The 18,977-nt window shown below is 34.2% G+C and overlaps 1 long non-coding RNA gene and 1 pseudogene across 1 annotated transcript; both read right to left on the reverse strand.

Moving 5' to 3' along the window:
• Positions 1-1,540: 1,540 nt before the first annotated feature.
• On the reverse strand, positions 1,541-4,537 carry LOC110911238. The gene is made up of 3 exons (XR_002576902.2): positions 4,056-4,537; positions 2,827-2,914; positions 1,541-1,793 (listed from the first exon to the last, which is right to left on the reverse strand). It is a non-coding gene; the product is annotated as an uncharacterized LOC110911238 (long non-coding RNA).
• Positions 4,538-7,318: 2,781 nt separating this feature from the next.
• LOC110913525 lies at positions 7,319-7,955 on the reverse strand (annotated as a pseudogene).
• Between the last annotated feature and the right edge of the window lie 11,022 nt (positions 7,956-18,977).

Genomic DNA, 18,977 nt, shown 5'->3' on the forward strand with positions numbered 1-18,977 from the left:
CGTGTTCCCGTTTCTCGGTTTACGCATGTTTCTAAATCCTTACCCATCAACCGGGTACTTTACCGAAGTCATTATTAGTGCAAGCATTCCGGTATACATTAAGATTTCGTTTTAATTTGTTTGGTTGTCTTAGCGAAATCCATTGCTTTTATTCAACCAAACCTTTATTCTTTATTTGACCATCCTTGACAGTCTTATAAACTATGAATGATGATTATCATCATCATTATTTCTTTACTACGACCAAAGTCAACGACTTTGATCGTTTTTCTCATGTGGGCAATACCTTTGTTTCTATGACCCCGCGGGTCATTTATACTTTGGTTTTACAATGCCCTTTTTGTCTACCATGGTTGTTTCGTCCAAAATGACTTATGTCACGAATTTCCTTGGGTCTTTTGTTTCTATGTGCGCCATACATCGTTTTTATGGTTCCCGCGAAAACCATTTATACGAGTATGCCCATAAGATTTCTTGACCCTAAGGATCCTTTAAATTTTCATTCATCTTGACCTTACTACATCGGACATAACTGCGCTCATTATAATAAGCTCATGCTATCATGTGTTCACTACTTACTTGGCCAGAGTAAGCGATCAACACATGGTACGCGTGACCTTATTATAATTACCACATCACGTCCCATGTAAGTAACTCCTCAAATTATCTCCATATTTATGATTTCATTTGGTAAAACTTTATTTAATTGTTAGTTAACAATTATTAGTTTTAGTCGTTTATCCTTGAACATTTAAAATGTCCCTTTTTATAAACATTTATTCACATTCGTTGATGTGATCATTACTTTTCTCAATAGGATTTATATTGAGAATACTTACATGGATGATCACTCTCGTCCAAGTTTCTATATAAACTGAATTCTGTTATTGTCTTGTTATTCACAATTTGTGAATAATACATATTCTCTACTGAATTTCTCTTGGAAACGTCATCCTGGATAGGACCTATCCAGGTTTTCCAAGTTTCATATTCTATATGCAACTGTCATTCACTATGTATTTGTTGCATATTACTGTTTGTACTATAAGTTTAAAATGTGCACCTGGTAATGCTTGCCCCAACGGCCATTCCTTACCATTACTTATTTGCGATCGTTACGCGATTTAGGTCCTTGATGAGTATGCTCTTCTTGTCACATCTCGGAACGTTCCCTCATCATATCTGCAATTTGTTAAACTCTCGCTATCTTCAGATGCGAGTGTCCTTCAATTAAAACATTTACAAGAATTAGTAATATCAACTTCAATAATCGCTCGTATTATAATACAAGGCTTTTCTACTATACGCGCCAACGCGCGCAATTTTGTCAACTATATTTATCATTTAATTGAGATAACGTGTATCACACGATAACCCTATGTGTTGTTCACAACATTTCAACACATAACAAACCATTAATATACATGTACTTACCGGATTTGCGATCAAGCCTCGAACCGAACACAATTTACTCTTTAACCATGAGCTCTGATACCAATTTGTAACACCCTTGTCATTATTTAATGGTTTTTGTAAAGTATACGACAAACAACATGTAATTATGACTACATATACTTTGTAAAAATACGGGTTTGTTTAAACTTTACAATTTTAAAATAATACAACATAACATAATTGAGTACGTCGTTTAAACATTTCAAAAGTTGTTTAGCAAACAGTTTATATCATAAACATTGTTTAAACCGAGTTGATTTATGCGGAAGCTTCAAGAGTATGTGTTCGGTCCTTCAAAAGTTGCTTGATCGTCACCCATAATCCTTGAGTACCTAAGACTGAAATGTTTACATAAACATTTATATTAGAATGCTTAGAAATGATACTTGATCGAAACTACGATCGAAATGAATTTGAAAATTTACAATTATATAAAATTTATAAACATTCAGGCCCTACGGTAGTCAATTTCCAATAATGGTCCACCGTAAACCAGTAGACTCACACCGTAAGCTCCTGACCTCTACCGTAACTTACGGTACTACCGTAACTTACGGTAGTCCCTGTAAATCCATCTTTTGGTTGCTTTGTTCATTATACTCAAGCCTAAATCTCGGATTTCGCTCTTTCTAACATACCAATACATTAGTTTCTCGAAATTCTAATATGTTACATATGAACCAATATCAAAGATCAATCAATCATATTCAAAATATCATGCATATCACGTTATATCAATTTACTAATGTGCAAGGTTCAAATTACGGGTTTCTTATGAATTCTTAACCCGTTTTACCTATCTACTCCTTTTGACCCATGAAGGGAAGTTAAACACTTTTAACTATACATCTATATATATAAGCGTACCTGGCTCGGGTCAACATATTGACCCGTTTTAAGACCTTGTCTCTATAATATGCTAATTCATAGCCTCGCTAATTCATAAACCAATTACCCTGCGAGCATGAGACTCGACATACACTTATTAGTCGTTAATTGTCAAATGGTATAAATATTACAATTTGACCCGTTTGGTCTAGACTACCAAATATTTTGTGCTTAATATTAAATGGTGTTGTTTTAAACTTCAACTCTTTTTCGTCTACACATGACTAATTCGTCGTTTTACTCTTTTTATTCGTTTAGGCTTACCTTAATAAGTAGCCATTTAAAAACTCATTTTATATATAGGTCATCTCGTGACCAATTACCATTTCGCCCATTTTACCATTAAACATGGTTTATCATTATTTTATATGTCCCGACCCGTTTCATTTCGTGTCGGAACCATATTTCAAATATAGCTTTTGTCGTATTTACAACCTATGAATAAACACATAACTTACAAAAGAGGGCGTAAGCTTTACTTACCTCGCATCCAAATTACGCTTTCCTTTTCATACTTGCTCCGTTTGACCCGCTTCATTCCAAGCCTCCATCTAGCTTGTCAAGAGTCAAACTATCATCATAATTCACAAGGTGGTTAGATTAGTCATTATAACCACGACTATTCCACCTTACGTGTTTTCTATGTCAAAACTACTATTCGACTCCGTCCATGGTTAGTTTAACTCTTCAAAAGTTAACTACCCTTAATTATATGATATGTGCATATAAGCTAAATCGACTTCATAATTAAAATTTGTATTACCCCACATCACACATAATTAGTCGAACTAGGAAATTACGCGTTTGATTCATAATTTCAACATATGAATATCGTGGGCATAATTTATAATATCAACAATCAAGTTTCGTATCACTGAAAATAGGCTGTTTTTGGTGACCTGTTTAACCTGTTTACAAGTCTTCAAAAATTATGATTTTTTTATGTGGCGTACCTCTCGGAGGGGTAGCCCTTGTGTTAAAATTTCAAGATCTAACTCTTTACCAGAAATTCGTAAAAATTCATCTACTAAGCTGCAATCAGATTCGTCACTTCTGACTGCAGCTTACGGAAAAATTCATTAAAAATTCCTCGTTTATCCGATTGACGAAATTCCAATTGGAGATTCTTCTAATAACTTAATACTTTCTACAGTAAGAATTTGAGATCATAACTCAATTCCTAAATTGAGTTATGACATTCGTAATGGGCTGCAAATTCTGCCAGAAAACGCAGCTTGAACCTTTGATACGGAAAAATTCATAAAACGCTCAATTTTAGTCGAAAAAATGCGATTCCAGTGGGGTTTTAAAGATATTTCCTGGAATTACATTTTAGACTCATGAAACAAACGTTTTTGTCAAGTTTTGTCCACGTTACAGCCAATACAATTCGGCTGTAAATTCTGATCAGAAGCTGTTTGAATTCACTTTTCAATCGAAACATGTTTATGATAATATAGCACTATTTTTAGCCATCAAAAACCCTAAAAACATCACATTACACGAATTTAGCATCATCACACTTATCACCTTCAATGGTGATCATGAATTCACAAGATTTAGACATAATTTCATCATATGCTTCTCTAGGGTTTACTCCTAGACACTACAATGTTCCTATTTCATCATATAACGAACATGCATCAACAAATTTCGAATATCCTAAATTCATGAGAATTTCAAGTAGAGAATTAATATCAAATTTTACATACCTTACAACCCCCTTGCAATGGGGATCGGTAATCTATGCTCGATTTTCGTTTTGGACCAGATTTGCACCTCCAATTTGAGAGTTTTAGTAAGGATTTTAGGGTTTGAAGAAACCCATCGCCTCCTGCTTCTTTGTACGACCAGACATCCCCAAATGGGGTGTTTGGTTTTTGTTTTAATTAAATTAGCAACATAAGTTTCGATTTTAACATCTTTGGCCCCTTCATTTTCCTTAGTTCATAATTTAAGTGTTTTAACCCACTCATAAGTCACTATCTAACTAGGTTAGAATTATTCCTAGTTAGCTTAGTAGGTTCGGGAAGTCGTAACCCCTTTTACTTTAAGTCCCGTTAAATCGGGCCTTTTATAAACTTAATTACTTAAAACTTTGATTCGTTTTTATTTAATATTAGGATTTCTTATTTAAATCCAAATATTTGCCGGGTTATTTTTACTAATAACGGTACGTTACCCGTCTTTTAGTATTAACAGATTTTAATTACCAAGCCCGTTTTCGGGGTGTTACATAAGTGTATAGTAGTTATTACCACTTAGATGTAGTTGAGTTATTAGCGTATGATCTTATGCATGACTTAATCGAGTAATACTCGTATTTTAGATCGGATTAAAACATAAACCCTGTTCCCACAACTTTGTCCGCCAAAACACCACTTTGCTTAGCATAATTTTTTTTTTAATTTCGAAAGTATTCTACTTGACAGTATTTTTTTTTTTTTGAAACGCAGTCTACTTGACAGTATATGTGAAAAGATTGAAACGATATTTAGTGTGTGTAAAGAGGAAGTAAAATGAATAATATAACCAACCACACTTCTAGTGAGAATTGATGGTGTAACCAAGAGCACCAAGGTCACCCTTAGTTCGAGAAAAGTCATGTTCATAAGCATTTTCAACACTATAACTACCCATTGCACTACCCGTTGCTGATGAATTACTTGGAAGGGGAATAGTTGTATAAATATCAAGTATATTTTGACGATAAACAATAATCTCATAGGAAAATGTAAGTGAAAATAGCATAGGCACCTGGTACATGAACATACTCATTTATAAGATCTCCATCTAAAGAAAATCTTATATCCCTAGCCACCTCAACATTTATGCTCTAGGCATCCCACAAACTGGTAACCTGTCACGTTTTAAATCTCTAACCCATTCTGCATTTGATTTGGGGTTGTTACAATCATGCTATGAGCATCATCAATCGTTGATTCTTTTTATTTTCTTCATGAAATGCTTGAGCGATGGAGCCATTCACAGTAGAGCTAATAGAACTTTTCTTTTTTATTTTGTTTTGCCTCCTTTTTGTAACATGATATCTTAAATTGTTCTAGTTGCCTGCAAAAATCAAGGTTTAAAATAATCAGAAAAAAGTTAATCCTATAAACTCATTGTAATGATTAATCACTTTTTACGTAATCTAGGGTTAGCTTTTAAACAATCTAAGGGGTGTTTCGGCAGCTCTAACATCATAATACTCTCCACCTTATGGTGTCATTTATGCAATGTTTAATAGGTGATGATACTGAGCCATCTTTGTGGGATCTAATATGTGGTTTGACCCTACCCTATCCAGCTTGTATCACCCGTAATCCAACCCCCCATTAAAATAAAATTGTGTGACTTAGCTTCTCCAATCGTGAGAAAAAAAACTCATTTAATACTATTCAATTCAATGCGTACATCATGGGAGATGACCAGTATCCCCATATCCACCAACTCTTGACATCATCAACAGGAAAAAAAACAAATGCAGATAACAGCTTCAGTTGTGTGACCCATAAATTATATAATAATATATCATAAAACAACTTACCTTTAATTTCCTGCTTCAGACGTGTGGCCTGCATTGGACAGTTGAGGTAACATGGTCTGCTTCCACTGCCTATATTTTTTTTCCTGCTTCTGCTGCAGTTAATAATAATTCTTGTCCACGAACCAAGATTTCTAGAATTCTTGACTCTATAAAAAAACACAGAAGAAATGTTGTACCTGCTAAATAAGTTATTAAGATTATATATTTTCGGTTAAAAAATATTATTCACAAAACATATAAAGATGAAATGTTGGGTTCTATGAGGAGATTCACCTAAACCTATGTTGAATGTCCACTACGGATGGCGGTTAAGATTGATGCGCCGCAATTCAACATATCCGTTTCTCATACGCATTATTTCTTGAGCTAACTAATTTATTAGCAACCCCATAATAAATAGCTTCTTGGGTATGAAAATACTAACGCCGCATAATGATAATCGAATAATATCAATATTTGAATCAAGAATAAAAGATATATTTAAAAATAGATAGCATACCTGATGAATCTGGATGTAAGGCACGATATCCTTTGGACCAAAATCAGTTACTGGGAAAAGTAAAGAAAATCAATTTCTTTGGCATAAAAAATTGGGTTTTTCTAACTCTAGAAGTTTATTAAAACACCCGTATAGAGAAGATTTGGGTATAACATGACAAAGAAAAAAATCACATAAAAAAAATATCATACATGATCTTACAAAATAAAATGATTTTTATTATCATTAAACATGGATAACTTCATTTATCATTCAATCAATATAATCAAGTTACGAACATCAGAAAACACAATAAAAATTTAGTACGAATTTCAAGCGCACCTGAAGAAGGTCAAATGCATTACAAAACTTGTTTTGATTGAGTTGGAGTCAAAATGGGCAGTGAAAGAATATGGTATGTTGAAAATATTTCTTGCAAGAATGCAATACTTGCCTTGGTTTTAAAAAGCGCGCCCAGGCGCAAGGGGCAAGTACTCGCGCCTTTTGTTACTTGAGGCACGCTTTTTCCAAGAAGCGCCAAAAAAGTGCATTTGGGGGGGGGGAGGTTGGAGGTTTTTTGCCTGAGGCGCGCGCCTCATGTACCAAGGTTGTTTTTATGGTGTTTTTATGCAAACTGTTGTACCTTGGGTTTTTTTGGGTTGAACATGTAGGTAAAATCATATAAAAAACTCATTTATACCTATATTTTGGGTAGGGACTTATTTATAGCAAAAAAAACCTATGTGATATATATATATAAAATCATATAATCGTCTTGCGCATCGGGTACGAAAGGCCTCCGCTTTTGCGCTTTGCACCTCGGTTATAAACCACATCGCTTTTGTGCGCTTCATGCTTTTTAAAACCAAGATACTTTGCATTAGCTGTGTTGTAAGCATTCACATAATGATGATGTAACCAAGGGTCGTATTCATAAGAAATGGAATTCTTCATTCAAAGAGACCAAAACCAACAATACGATCACGGTAACCACACCAACTTACTTTGCTTGATGTTAGAGTAGGACTGTGAACAACAAACTCATCTGTTTGGGGATCAAATGTTGCGGTTATTTCTAGACCTTGCACATTTGATACATGACCAAGTTCAACTTGTGCATAACAGCAAACAATTTGCATTTTTTGAGCCAATAGCACCCATTTCTTTTTCTGTTCTTCAATTCTTCAGTGCCTTGTCCTTCAATAGCCGGGATGAACATTCCCTAAAAATCAAAATACCAACAACCGGTAAACAGTAAACGCCACTAATACACCTCAACGCACAATCTATTCTAATTGGAATAATACAGTTTAAGAAGAGATATAGAAATTACCCAATGAAGATCAGTGTAAGCAGGTTCATTAATATACAGTCACAACCGTTTACCCTCTTCTTTTGAGATAAACAAAAAGTGCATACTTAAGTCAAACATGATGAAACCGTGTTTGTTTAATTAAACCTGGTATCTTAATGCTGTTTTGCAGGTTAAAAGTGAAGATTACCAATCAGACGAAGATCAACAATCAGCTTCCATCCATGAGCAGCTTTTCTAAGAGTAATCTTGAGCAACTCTTTTCTACCCATCATAGGCCTTGTTGTAAACTTTTTGAAGGCCTGCAAACAATAAGACAAAATGTAAATACACATATAGAGAAGGTATATATGCAGAACAATATATATAGCGAGAACACACGGAACAGAATGAATCATTCGTTTTTTTGATCTTAAATACCCTAAGTATAAGCGATTAGGCTAAGCAGGAAATTTTTCTTTCAACACAACATGAATCGAAAAGAATTGTTGAAGCACTAAAACACTCCTTCAAAACAAAGCCACTAAAACACTAATTTATTTACAGATTAACAAAACCACAATCAAACACAATATGAAGAAAACGTACCAGATTTTATTTTGCTGGTCATCGCTTCTCCGGTTCATTTTAGCTTGAATGTCACGAACCGCCTTCACCAGCCACCTCTAGCCACCATTATATATCATCTTGCAATCCTTAATAGAACACCAACCTTCACTTATGGACCCACGGTTCATACACTTCAATTCAGCCCCAAAACACTCATTGTCGTCATCCTGTTATCATTAGGAACTTCAAACCCTAAATTGACCAAAACAATGCAGTTCTTAAAGGAGTAGTACCTTGAAGGCCACATAATTGTTCGTCTTATTCATCAATTTCATAGAACAGGAGATCCGCTTCTTCAATTCAATAATGAAAAAAAAACGCATCACCGAATTCAAAGTGCGGTTATAAAATACTATCTGGAGTATATGATAATGTGAAGGATTCAAATATAAAATAATACCTAGAGTATACAATCTTCCCGAGAGATAATAGGTGGATCAGATGATGATGATGAATCAATCTCCTGAGTCTTCTTATAGTAATATGATTTTTGTACCTGAAGCAAGAACTTTGGTACCCAATACACCAAAATACCTATGATGAGAATGTAAGACAGTTTGTAAAACTTTCTAAATAAATTTAGTTCACATATACTAATTTCAAATCCTCAGATTCTAAACCACTTTTGTAAGTTAAACAAAAGCCATTTACATTATTACATATATACTTCAAATATCAATTTAAAAAGTAATCAGTTTAAACTAAGAATCAAGGAGATGAACACATTAAAGTTACCTTGACGTTGAAATCGTGAACAGATTTGTGGGATTGTTGAGATATCTTTGGAGTGAGAGAAGAACAGGGGTGTCTGTAAAGAGGAAGAGTAGCCCTAATAAACAAAAATTCATTCAAACAAAGAACAAATCAATAACATAACAACCATCAGACCTGATAAAACATTAAAAACACAAATACAATCATAGGAAAATAAGAATAAATACATTGACTTACCAGATGCTAATGAAATTGGAAGAGATGGTGGTGGATTTGCTTGATCGGCGACGACCGAAATTAGGGTTTCTGGAATGTTATGGATTGAATCAATTAATTGCATAGGTTGATGGATCAAAATAATTGAAGGAAGAAGAAAAAGAATCAGAGAAGAAAGGGAAAAAACCCTAATAATCTCGAAGCGTATGCGAGAAGAAGAAGAAGAATGGAAACAATGAACTGTTTCAAGCTTTAAATATGGATGGAACGTTGATGATCCGAATAACGTATCCGGATCCCGCTTCGGGTTTCACACGAGGGGAATGAAGGGTTTGCAAAAATGGCGGGAAAATGAGGTTTAGAGGTCATAGATGGGGGACATGTGTCCCCTAGGTATGGCTTTTATTAGATTATAAAGATATTGTTTTGGTATGTATGTATGAATATTGAATTTGATTTGAAAAAAAATAAAATAGATGATATGTCTTAACATCAATAAAATAATATCTTAGTTGACATCGAGCAGATGATAAAAGAATTTATTCAACACCTTTTCATTTGAGTTTTATGATAATAACGAAAATGACAAACATTATACATTCTTCTCATTGTCTTCTCAAACTATTGTTGATAATGATATGTTAAAGATGATGGTGTTAAGGTTCAAATTAAAAACACTAGTTAACGTGAAAACTCAAAAACTAACTAAAATAGCCTAAAAAACATATCAATTTTTTTTTACCAATTTTCGCTATTTTATGTATATAAAAAAAAATTTCAAAAAAAATAAAAAATTTTGTAGTGCACATGTGTATTACTACACATGTGCATTACAATTTTTTTATATACAAAAACTAGTGATTTTTAATAAAAAAAATTGTAAAAAAAAAATTTGTGTGCTTTTTAGGCTTTTTAGTTAGTTTTCGAGTTTTCGCGTTAAAAGTGATTTTCATTTGAACCATCCCTTTAAAAGGTAGTAATCATCTTACAAATTGATTATAATCTTACTAGGATTCTACCTCACTATGTTCATTAACGAATATCATATCATAATGAATTTATCAAAAACTCTTTTATCCTGCTCTCTCAAATCTAAAGGATAGGATTGGATTGATATAATCACTTAGGATTGCAAAGAAAAAGAGAATTAGAAAAGTGGTTGATCCACGGTTGAGCTAGTAGACTGTCTGGTCCACCTTTCATTCTAAAAAATTAATTTGTTGTGAATAGTCCAAAAATGATTTTGCCTTTATGACAAGGCTTTAAAATTAGTGAAAATAAGACATATTCAAGTAGGATAAATGATGACCAAGAAAGAAAGAGACATAAGCTTTGGTATGTTAAGCATTTTTCATCAGAAACGAGCAAATAGTATCGGGTACCGATATTGAATCGTACCAGGCATATTTGGTACAAGTATCTACTTTTGGATATTTTTAATACTAGTATCGGTTCGATACCAGTTGATATCGAGCTCACCATATTTTTGAGTGTGGTTTGGCTTTGTCTCTTACTACTTTAGTTAGAGCAATGTCTCAGTCGTTTGTGTAAATGTGTAATCCACCATAGTTTCACCATCTGGATTATGAAATAATTTTTCTTGAGGAATTTATCATTCCACATCTACCAAATAAAATTTATAAACCCATTTTTATTATAGGTGTACTGTTATTTATTTATTTTTATGTTTCTTAAAATTACTTTTGGTTTATAAAATATACTAGGATATAATCCCGTGTATTATACGAGATTAAATAAATAAACTTTATACACTAAATAATAAAACAATATATCTTTAAAAACTCATTTATTGTACGGGTTGAATAAATATAATTATATATATTAAATAATAGAAAGTTGTATCTATAAGAACCATATTGTACGGGTTGAATAAATGTAATTTTATATACCAAATAAAAAAGTTATATCTTTAAAACCATGTGTATTACACGGGTTGAATAAATGTAATATTTTTTACCAAATAATAAAATAATACGTCTTTAAAAAACCTCATGTATTACACAGGTTGAATAAATGTAATTTTATATACAAACAATAAAAAATTACATCTTTAAAAATATGCGCATTACACGGTTTGAATAAATGTAATTTTCTGTACCAAATAATAAAAAATATATATCCTTAAAAAACCCCGTGTATTGTACGAATTGAATAAATCTAATTTTATATATCAAATAATAAAAAGTTATATCTTAAAAAACCTCATGTGTTACATGGGTCGAGTAAATATAATTGTGTATAGTGAAAATGAAAATATTTAATATATTAATACAAAGTTTGGTTTTCGTGATAAAATAGATTATTCTGTTGCAAAATTTGTTAACGAAGTCTCAATAAATTTAACCCTTTATTTAAAACTCCGTCAATGTATAAATGGTAAATAATATTAGTTAATTTTATTTTAAGTTTTGTAAAATTTATTTGATACCAAACTAAACAAAACGTTCAAATATAATTAATTCAAATAAATAATATTATAAATGAGAAGGAGATAAAACTAAATAATAATTATTCATAAGATATTAAACTAATAATATTTAGTAGGAGGGTTATCTATAATATAAGATATTAAATTAAATAATATTTAGTAGGAGAGTTATCTATAATTAATTAGAAGAAATTAAATTAAAATAATAATTATCTATAAGAGATGACATAATATTATGACAAGTGTCCCTAAAGTGGTTTCTTTTATTATATAGTAAGATTTATGAGTGATAATACTTTATTCCAAATCCTCATTGCCTTTGACGATTAGGGTGCTTGGGGCGTATCACGGGTACGTATTCCAAATCCTCGTTGCCTTTGATGATTAGGGTGCTTGGGCGTATCATGGGTACCCCTTGCGGGTATTGCGAGTACCCACGGTAACATTGCAGCCGCTAACTACCCGCTTGAATGTGGCTTCCTTCAAAGGGTAGAGTATCACGTGCACGGTGAGTGTGTGTTTGATATTTTTTGTGTTATTGGAATTGAATTTGGGACCAAAGTGAATTGTAATACACATCAAGCAAGTTAGGAAGTGTTGTAGTGCATGTTTGTTTGATTTATTATAATTCAAAGTGTACAGGCGGAGCCCGTAATCAAAGGAGGTTCCAAGGGACGGCAACCCCTGACTGGGGTTCAGCTAAAAAGTGCCTTAGAAATTGCTTTACCAAATTAGAAATTTAATTTTCCTATTTTGGACACTGTTTTTGAAATAAAAAAATAAGGGCATTTTTGGAGGCTTTTTATTTAAGAAAATGACATAACTGCCTAATGGCCGTTACCTATCCCTAACCCTGAAATTCATAATCAGTTTTTGGTTGTTTTTTCATCTGGTTCATACAAATTCACCACACATACTAGAGTTCGATTTATCAATCTAAGTTGTATTCGATTGAATTACTCGGGAGAACCACCGAAATAATTTGATTTGAAAATGATCACACGTCTCTCAAATCATCTGTTGTTTACTATTGAATTATAAGTATTTACGAATGATGTTACATATGTCACATTATGTATATTATGTATGAATGATTAATCGAATAACACCAAGTAATGATTGAATATATGTTGTTTCACATATATATAACGACTTCAAAATGATTCTCATTGATAAGATGCAAGATCGATCGATGTGCTCGTTATGGTCTACTAAAAACTAAGGTTAAACTAACCTAGACACTCTAATTAAAGTCTAGACACTCCTAACATTAGACCACAAGACAGGCAAATGTACCTATCAACTGTAGTAAAGCCTAATGGAAGTCCGAATATCGAACCTAAGAGACACTAGCAATGCCTAAACTAGACTTCAGTTACTAACTAAGAAATTTGATTTATTTGAGACGAGGGATTTGTTTGTCTTAAACTAAACGAATTAAAACTAAAGATAACTTAAACTACCAGTTGTCAAATCGACCAGTTAAGTGAAATCAAGAATGAGAAAAGCACAACCCAGGTTTAGAATATTTGTAACTCTCACGTTTCTCTTGGCTATGGAAACTATGGTGGAACCAAGATCTTATAATACGTCAGACAAACTACCTACTGGATCCCTAATTATTCTCTAGGTGTGACCTAAAAGGAAATCCTAAGGGTCGTGTGATGTTTACTGGTTGGTCGGATTACATGTCAGTCTATCCAACAATACTAAAGTACCCACAAGGTAGATTACATGTCAATCTCACTATCTCAATACACCCTAAGATGCAAGGGGTAACCTAAGCACTCTTGATAAGACACGAGATAGTAAAAAATACGAAGAAATTTAGGGAAACCTCCTCTTAGAGCCTTTACACCTAAATACCTAACACCAAAGATATCCCGACTATCTCTCACCTCTCAGCTATCAAGATAGGTAGAATACTTAGCTCCTCTAAACTCTCAGTCAATGATCCTACAGAAATGATGTCAATATACCACAAACTAATCATAAACACACATTAAGCAACCTAATATGCATCTAAAATTGAAAGACATTCAACAAGACACATATGGAACAAATATTAATCATAAATCAGATCTAAATACGCACATACATCAGATCAATTATAATTAAGTTCTTTACCTTAGCATTAGTCCATCAAAAAGAATACAAAACCAATAAATCAGCAAAAGTCAACAAATATTCATCATAAACCTGAGTGGTATAAAGATTTAGCCAACATTTATGGTTGAAATCGGAAAACAAGTCAAAAGATTCAAAAAACATGAAGTCTAGAATTCTGAATAAACAATAGGAATCAAAACACATGACTTAACAAGTTGCAAAGTAGTTGATCCTTGATCTTTAACAATGATTATTGATCCCAAACGCCTTCTCTATCTTGATATTGCCCAAAAGTGCTCTCTTTTTTGTTTAGAAGTAGGTTATCACAAATAGATTGGGCAAAAACGAATTTAAACATCGAATTAGGGTTGTTCACGATTCTGACGACCCTCTTGTGTCGCAAGGACTTTTCCTCTAGTTTTCGCGTAGCACGAGATCCAAAACAGTTACGGCCGGATATAACACTAGTTCTTCGCGACACTCTAAGAACATCAGATCCTGTACCTTTCATTTTCTTTCATGCCTCTTCCCATGTGCTCGTTTCTTCCTCGATTTCCAATCCTTTTGCACACGAACACCTGCAAAAACATCCACAACTAAGTACAAGCTATAAACAACTAATTAAATGACTTAAAACGTATACAGTTACAAGGAAAAACATATGTATTTTGCAACACATCATTGACTAAGCGTGAAAATTAGAAATGTTACAGTCAACAAACACTGCGACTTACGAACTAGTTAAGATCAACCAAATAGAAAACTGTAACTAGATTCCAGATCCTTTTAACTGGATCCTTCTTGTAAGTAAGTAAGTAGCTCACACGTTTTACCAGTTATGTTATTAAGTTGTCTATTACATGTTAAGGTCTCAAGCCTTAGATTAATGGACCTCAATATAACCTAGAGAGAAAAGATATCAGATCTAGCATGCATAGCCTCATAGAAAGACCGACTCAACCACACAACTCAGCATAACAATCAATACGCAACATGCATTCATATACATGATAAGATTAAATCCATAACACACTACTAAAATCGTACTACATATATAAATCAAACATCAAATCATTCAACAAATATTTGCATCTGTGATGGAGAGTGTGAAACCTTAGTGTTAATGTGCGTATTTCGTGTGATTTATTACCATTTACGTGATTATATGCTTGGAATATGTTCACTACGTGTGGTTGTGATTTTATAGGTTAAACGCTTAATTCGGTTAAATTAGAACGCTTGGTGATGGAACGGAATAAGCAAGGATGTTTATCACGATGCATTACATCATTCGGGACGTGTTCGGGTCGAGTGATAGCTTGAATGTGAAAGAAACGCGAAACCATGAAGTCTAGGGGTATGTTGGTCAATTATTTATAGTTGAAATGCATGCAAAATGAAAGACCAAAAACATCCAGCCAAGCTGGAACGTAACCTACGGTGGACCTTGGGTAGCATATGGTTGAAGAGAAGAAAAGAAACAGAAAGTTGAAACCGTAACCTACGGTAATAACCGTAGGCTACGGTTGGAATTATATGGCAGCGCATGATTTGATCAAGTTGAAGGATAATAGGATTTTGTGAAAACCCTAAGGATCCACGTGAACAATAGTCAACACAATCATTATCATTGGGGGCATTATTCTTATTTTTCTAAACCTAAGATATATCATCACGTATTCAAGGGGTAGCCGCCATCATCATAGATCATATCATCTTTGGCGGCTGACATAGGATTTTGGGGAGATATCTTTGCGAACATTGGGACTCGCACAACATTAATTCATCAGCCAAAAACATCACGTGGAGGGGAGGAGCCGCACACGTCATATCGATCATCTTATTTTGCATCATATCAAGCTCAAGATTATCGAAGATCAAGTTTGCGAGATGAGCGGTTAGTCTTTTTATGGTTTCCTCCAGATGGAGGTTTTTTGTAAGTTAATTGATACTATGTGTTTGCTACAATCGTTTTAACTTGGTGATCTAAGCATTCGATGCTTTTCACCATTGATTTGATTTATTGATTGTAAACAGTTACATTTATTTAAACCTTAATTTCTAAGCATTCAGTTCCCGAGAGTTCTAGTAATTGGGATATATTTGACATGGGGTTAGGGTTTATAAATTGTGATTGATAATCATTCGATAACCTCGCGTTATGTATTGACCGGAGTACTTAGTCGTTGGTTATCACAATTAATTAATCGAGTTTAATATCTATGTCTATGTAGGTTACGATTAAACACATAGTTGAAGTTAACTGCAAAACCTGAAATCTAGAGGAACCATTTCTTTCCTATTGATTTAAACCTTAGTTTTTTTTATTTGTTAACTTAGACAATTCTCTTAAACAATCAAACTCTCGATTGATTCTTACTTTTTATCATTAGTTAATTAATACTTAGCATAATAACACTTTCCACAATCCCCCCTTGGTTCGATATCCGACTTACTCTAGCTACTAGTTTATTTCGGTTTTTGCATGTCACTAACGACATACATCAATCTAAACAGTTACAAAAACGTTTAGAGACAAGATAACTTTAAACAAAGAACCCGAGATAATAGAAATCACTATCCACAAGGTTAGATTTTCGATCTTCACGTCTTTTCACTTGTTTCTCATCCAAACAGCCTCTTAATAGCCATTATGTCCATTACAGATGTTAAAAGTCTCTTTTTAGGGTTTCCACAGCGTATGGTATTTATATGCGACATTTTTAGGGTTTTCGGTCGGCATACAACTCATATCCCTCTTATTGCATACGGGTCGTACTCTTATTGATTGGGCCACCATAGTGGTTTCTTGTCATCATTATGTCGGCTGCTAGTATGGGTCATACCTTCCAATGTGTGTACGGGTTGTACCCTGTTCGTTTCTCCTCTTATTCTCCCATTTTTACTCCTTGATGCTTTATTCATCCAAATCTTCTCTGTTTTTCATCAAAACATGCGAATCACTAAACTTTTAACATTAACTATATATTCCTATCAGATTTGTGGTAAACAAATACAAATATGGGGAATTTACACACGAAAACCATGTGTTACATAGAACACATCATGTGTAATTAATTAGGGGAATGAGGGCACTTGAAGGCAATGATGATAGTGTCCCTAATACCATGGGCGAAGGATAGTGGGGGCGGGAGGGGGCGGCCGACCCTCCGAACTTTTCGCTCAGTAGTGGAGAGTATGTAGTTTTCGTATAGAAATTTTTGGGTATATACGTTTTCGACCCCCCGTTTTATAGAAATTTTTGGGTATATACGTTTTCGACCCCCCGGTCGGAAATCTCAAGCTTCGCCACTGGAGCCTAGTACCCTTATGCAATTTGTAGATGGCTTGGCTTATTTGAACGTTAAATTAGTTGGGTTTCCGTGGTGATCGGTCAAAATTTTATTTATCAAAAACCCGGTTCAATAAATAATAGTTAATTAATTAAGCAAGTTAATTAATAAAACGCAGCGGAAATATAAACAAATGATCAACAAAGCGAAACCCGACAGGATCCGGTTACATACAAATACGAGGACAGTGAAAATATATTTAACTACCGATGAGAAAGATATACCTCGGTTAATGACTAACCGGTCGAGACACCGAGGTTCAACGAACAAGTGCTAGTAAACGAACCAACGAAACGCGACGAAGGAGGTGGCGCCAAGCGGCGGCCAACCGCGGCAAACAGCGGCGGCAACCGCGGCAATTGGCGGCGGCAAGGCAGAGGCGGAGGTGGCCAGCAGTCTTGTGGCGGCGGTGGTCGGCGGTTCTGGCCGGCGGCGGTCTTGGCCGGTTGTGGTTGTGGTGTTATGAGAGCCTTCTTATTTTGTCCATCCAACCTCTAAAATGCAAGACCAACCATCCTTAAATAGAGAATGAAGATATATGCATGTTTGCCAAGTGGCGGACATGCATAGTGCATGTAATGCCATTGGCCGAGATGTAGGTGCGCGACAAGTGGCGATGCAAGAGTGCATGCACGACAAGTGGCGTAGAAGAGTGCTCTTGTCTCACCCGGTCCATGTACCCGCCTCTCAGTTTAATACCCGCATATCGTTCATGATTACCAGTTAAATTAGTTAAGTGGATTTTAGTTCGTTGCCCATGGTGTAACTCTTACGGGTCAAGACTCCGTCGGCAGCGTTGACTTATCGAATCAGACATAATATCTAACAAAATTTAATCTTGAAAAGTTGTCCATAGAAGTTATGGGTCACATCTGGTTCGTTCGTACATGTGATCGTGGCTGCACTACTTAGACATTGTCTGATTAATGTTGGACATAAGGTTGACAAAAGATTCACAGTTGTCATGGATCGTCCGTGTAGATGTTCATTTTATCTTTCTAATGCTCAATATTTCACGTGTTGAATCTTAGCTTGATTTTAGTAAAGGGAAGACATATTTTATAAACAAAAAGGTATTAAGAATTACACACACATATATATATATGCATGTATATATAGTTTATTTTAATTTGTACACTACTAAATACAATCTCATGAAAAAATAGGATGGATATATATTTTGACCCTACCAGAGGAGAGCTCCTGATCGTGCACTACCAAGATGTCATAAATCGTAATAGCCTTGAGCAAACGTGTTAATACTTAGATCATCAACAAATTAAACTAAAATGGATTGTTGATACTTATATCACCAACAAACCAATCACTTGAAAATGGAACAAAGGAGGTCTTTAATCATCTTCACTTATGGATAGAGAGTCGATCACTTTCCATAGTATAGTACACTCTAAGAAAACCGGATTGTATTTATATGTTGTAGGGTAATATTAGTGTGGAGGCCCTCCTCTAGAACACTCAAATTTTGTTCACCATCATGCTTGCTTGCCTTGTATACTAACTATATTAGTACGATGATACCTTATTTATATGGTAGTTGGTTACACAAGTACAGCATTCTATTTGCAGCTCTATATCTTCTTTTTTTCCTTAGTATTCCATCACTTTCCAGCTCATGATATCAACATCACAACCACATCAAAGTCCTAGTTTCTTGAATAGTTCAAAATAACAAAACATTTATTCAATTCAAAAAACTATAATCTATTATGTTTTTTCCCCAACCCCTAAGACTGGCTCCAATGCGTACTTGGAGGGGATGCATTTGATGAGTTGGCATGCTGCACTTGGGAAGGATGGAGTGGAGTGAAGATAAAAGTGGGGTGCAC

Source organism: Helianthus annuus, chromosome 15 (genome assembly GCF_002127325.2).
Source record: "Helianthus annuus cultivar XRQ/B chromosome 15, HanXRQr2.0-SUNRISE, whole genome shotgun sequence".
Lineage (NCBI taxonomy): Eukaryota > Viridiplantae > Streptophyta > Magnoliopsida > Asterales > Asteraceae > Helianthus > Helianthus annuus.